The sequence below is a fragment of the Dermacentor silvarum genome, chromosome 7 (genome assembly GCF_013339745.2).
Source record: "Dermacentor silvarum isolate Dsil-2018 chromosome 7, BIME_Dsil_1.4, whole genome shotgun sequence".
Classification (NCBI taxonomy): domain Eukaryota; kingdom Metazoa; phylum Arthropoda; class Arachnida; order Ixodida; family Ixodidae; genus Dermacentor; species Dermacentor silvarum.
The window spans coordinates 62238849-62243445 of NC_051160.1; the positions used below are offsets into that span (position 1 = coordinate 62238849).

Below are 4597 nucleotides of genomic sequence, written 5' to 3' on the forward strand. Positions count from 1 at the left end.
GCCAGACCTTTCATTACCCAGCTAGCACAAAAGCGATAGAAAACTGCTTCCATACCGATTCGCCAAGACTAAATGAACGTCTGAAAGACGCACTAAAAAATCCGTGCAGTCCGTTTAGAAGGTGATAAACGGTCGTATATCGTTGCTAATGTCCGGCGGATATGACTATTGCAAGAAGTTCTAGAATCCTGCTTAAAGTAGTTTCGAAAAATCCTGTCTTGAAATGGGATTTTGTAAGACCATTAGAAGCATTTAAAAAATACAGATTGAATCCTGCTACAATCAGGATTTTGACATCCGTTTTTTTTTCACCCTCCCCTCTAGCGCCCCCCTCGTCTCCCTTTCCTTCCCTCTCCCCATGCCCCTGCGGCGTTTCGCCGGCCGGCGGCATGCAGGTTTGCGCTTGTGCAATACACGAAACACATACAGCAATAACATTTTTTATTGCAAAAAGTAAACACGACTAGACAAGCTAGCAATCAACATTAAATATGAGTGCCTCCGGGTAACGTCCATTACAGGTATCGACCTTGATAAACCTGGTTTCGAACAGGCTGCTGGGCTGTAGCTCCTTAATTCAGCAGGTCTTCTTACTGCAAAAACATTAGGCATGTGTAAAACGTATATTAATTGAAGCACACTTTTCTTAGTGAACGTATAGTTTTTCAATGCATTGGCAATAAGCACTGCAATATATCTTGGCAATGGGCAGCACTACAATATATTGGTCCAAGCACACAGTTTTCGAGCATTCCACCTTTATTAACATGGTTCTAACATTAACCGATCACAAGTGAAATTCCCTTCTGTTGCCTTGAAGACATACTTTACATCTAACTGAAGGTGTTGCATGTACAATCGCCAACCAGTGTAAGTGTCGGCTATTTTGCTAGCTTTCAGGAGGCTGTTGTCTTGACTAGTTGGCGACTGGTAGATGACAGCAGCCTCCTAAACACGTGCGAAGTAGGTGCCAATTAGCATTCAAAGAAAGGAATAGATAATGCATTTCTGATAATGTTGTACGAGAAAAGAGGTAAGTGTGGCTCTGCAAAGGCACAGCTTCAGTGTGACAGCATTGTTACACCACCGCAATTTTATTTGCCACAGATGACATAGCCAACTCAGAAATGGCGCAGGCTTGAGCATATACCTAAACACCAGTCTATCAAACACATCGCATACTTCAAATTGAGCAAATATATTGCGATTCCTTAAAAAATAAAAGACAGCAGACGAGTGCAACCTTAAGTAACAGCGACTATTTGCAGAACGGCTGCTTCAAGCATATACAGTAAGAACTTCAGTTGCTGTAATTAAACCATTAAAATGTTGCACGCCTATGACTTGCCTGTTTGAAAACCTCCACACAATAACATTGCCAAGCACTTGTAAAGAATTTTTTTTACAAAAACAGTGAGTCATCCACACACAAGGTGGGAACATAAGCCGTAATTTTCCACCCAGTTTCACTAACTTTGACCTTGGTGACATAATTATAGTTACGCAATGGGTTAAAGGTTAAGCTCGTGCAGTTTATATATCAATTATGATCTAGAGTGCTTGCATATGCAATTTATTGCTTACACCGAAATGAGCCCACACACTAAAACCCACACATGGCGCGCGGCGACGATTTCATCGCCGTTGCACTTTATACGGATTATCACGGCGACGACGACGGCGGCAAAAATGCGCTTGGAGTGCCCATATAATTTCTATCGCAATAAAAGAAAAAGAACCGCGGCGTAAATTTCTCTCTCTTAAATGGCATGGTCGCCGTTACGTCGTCGCGCCGTAACACGCGTGTTCGAGTCGATGTCTCAACGCTGCGGCTGCGACGCAGAGGAGCTACGACGGAGGCCCAGTCCCGCCAACGAAACTGCTCACAACCGGCCAACGCTCGCTTCAACGGCAGGAAAAGAAAGGGAGAGGGTTAAGCTGGCGCCGGGCCGGCGGCGGGCGCGCACGGAGACAGTCGAAGGTGGGGGAGCTACGAGGGAGTTGAGAGGGAGAGTGAGGGGAGCCACCGAAGCGACGGGGTCACCTCTGCTCAGCCAAATCCGCTTCCCTGACGCCCTCCTCCCTCACCTTTGACGTGTCCGCGCGCGCCCGGCGCCGCCGTGCTGGCGCCGCCCGCTCCCTACAGCATCGTTTTCTGCGAGCGCGTTGCTCGACGTGGGCAGTCTCGTGGCCCCTACTCGCCATCTGCTTGCGCGCCGTGATATCTAACGACTCCATTCGTACGTCGTGCTGTGGTGCACGAATACTTCAGAAATAAGTCTTTCCTTTAATTAGAACAAACTTTCGGGCTCCTTCGAGTTCGAATTATCGAGATACGACTGTATATGTATCACGCTGAAAATTTAATTCGTACGACTTTAATATGAAATAACAGTTACCTGGGTTCTTGGAGTTCAGGAGTTTCGTGGTGGCCCTTTGGGCGGCGGCGTTTTCGTCTGCCCATTTGGCACCTGTAGAGGGTACATGATCGGTGTCTTCACCCTCACGCGCCTTCTCTCTTGCACGTAGGTATGTGCCTGCATAGTAAGTTACAAAAAAACTCTTTATTGTTATGCTGATAAACTCGGAGTATCTATGTTTATAATGTAACAGCAGTGCCTATTACAACTGTATATTGGAATTTTTCTTTTTTAACAGAATTTTGTTACTGCACAGACTTGCAAAAAGAAAACGCCAGTGCGACCTCAAAATTTATTTGTTGCATGACTGAAGCCAAAAAATGTTAGGTATCCTAAAAAAAGATGCTGTAAATAGCTACACTGTCAGGATTATGTTACAAAAAACAAGGCAACAGTGCACTACATGCAGGGTGTTTCATTTAACTTTAGCCAAACTTTAAAAATATGCAAGTGCCACGTACCAGGACAGAACCAAGGTAATGTTGGAGATACTCAGATTATTTTTTGCATTCCGCCTAGTTAGATAATTAGTTCTAATTAATTAATTAACTTCTCAATTACTATAGTTAGATCAAAAGTGTCAATGAGAAGATTGTAAAGCAACATGAGAAACCCCTGATACCGCTTTCTGTTTCTCAATATGAGCTACATAAAGTGTTTTTACAAGTGTGAAAGGTGCCTGCCAATACACGCAAACTGCCTCGAGCGGCCAGTCGTTCGGCAGTTTTGCGTGTATTCGCGGGCACCTTTCACGCTCGGAAAAACACACGAGTGATCTCGCACAAGAGCGTTGACGGAAGAACGCTGTGGCTACGCGAAGATCGTAGCACGTCTAATCATTCTGCGCCAAACGGGAATGTCATCGTCTTCCTAACGATCAATGGTCAACGAAACGTCGCAGAGGTAATTTTAGACAGCTTTGGCAAACCTGAATACGCATACAATAAAAGAAACGTACGCAGACGTAAACATGCCTCTTAAACAATATTAGAGATTGCAGTTAAAATCAAGGCGCTTTCATTGAAAAACTTCATTACCGCCTAAAACTTCCACCTAAAACTCCCGCCTGAAAACCGTAAATAATTAAACACGACAGGTGTCAAAGTGGCCGTGACTACTTACGTGAGCAAAGAAGATGTGGAAGGCAGTCTGGCGCTCCGCAGTTCATGAACGAATACGCGTCAGGAACTTAACGGCTGGTCCTGACAAAAATAACGGTCAATGTAACGGCGGGTTCAAAAGTTACGCAATCTGGAGGGAAGCTGCGCGGAGAGCGCAGTCCGCTTGGCTGCTCAGACTGCGTCGGCGCAAGCGATGACGCCGATGAGCCGTCGCGCCACTCCTCGCTTTGTCAGGTAGCCGCTATGACACGTCACGGCGCTGCATCCTCTTGCGACACACGCTGCTGCAATGCAGAAAAATACTCAGTGTGGCTTCGTACTCGGTACCTGAAGCACAGAAATGCTAGCTAATTTAACTAAGAAAATACAAAATGCGGCTGCTACCATAATACTAGCGCCACCTTACAAAGATAATTTGAAATAACAAAAGTCGAACTTTTTAATGCCTCATTCTTGGCACTTTGCGGTAGGTAGGTAGGTTCCTAACTCGCTTTATAATACAAACAAGTGATGTGCAACCTATAATGGAATCGAACTTCTGCCGTGGGTCACAGCAGCCGGTTCTCTAGCAACTAGACTACGGTGTCTTTTTCTTCCTTTCGGTCAAAGTAAAACAGGTTAACCAAACAGACAAAACGAAAACTGCGACAAACAATATCAAAACATTTTACAGTTTGAACCGTCAGTCCAACTTGGCTGACATTGTCATTTAACATTCTCTGAGCGTTGTCAAGGGATCTACCCTCGACAGCCACTCAGGAACACAGCAATCATGCGTTCTAAATTTTCCTTCACAGAAAAATGGCAATATTCGCCAGGAGGGACAGATCGCGTTGAAGTGTATCGAGGACTGTTCAACAATGTCCTCGCGTCGATGACAAAATCAACGTCGAAAGTGGTGCTTAGTTTCCGGAGAAGTTCAGAAACTGGGACAAGCGGAATTCGGTGACTTGTAACCCATCATAGCCATCCTTGAAATTCCACACATTTACGTGGACAAAGACTTGCCTGATTTTCTGCAGATGATGATGCATAGTCCGAAGAACCTCCATTTTC

The 4597-nt window shown here is 45.1% G+C and overlaps 1 long non-coding RNA gene across 1 annotated transcript; it reads right to left on the reverse strand.

Moving 5' to 3' along the window:
- Nucleotides 1-458: 458 nt before the first annotated feature.
- LOC125946506 (uncharacterized) lies at nucleotides 459-4341 on the reverse strand. Its single transcript, XR_007467629.1, has 3 exons — nucleotides 3543-4341; nucleotides 2400-2537; nucleotides 459-593 (listed from the first exon to the last, which is right to left on the reverse strand). It is a non-coding gene; the product is annotated as an uncharacterized LOC125946506 (long non-coding RNA).
- Between the last annotated feature and the right edge of the window lie 256 nt (nucleotides 4342-4597).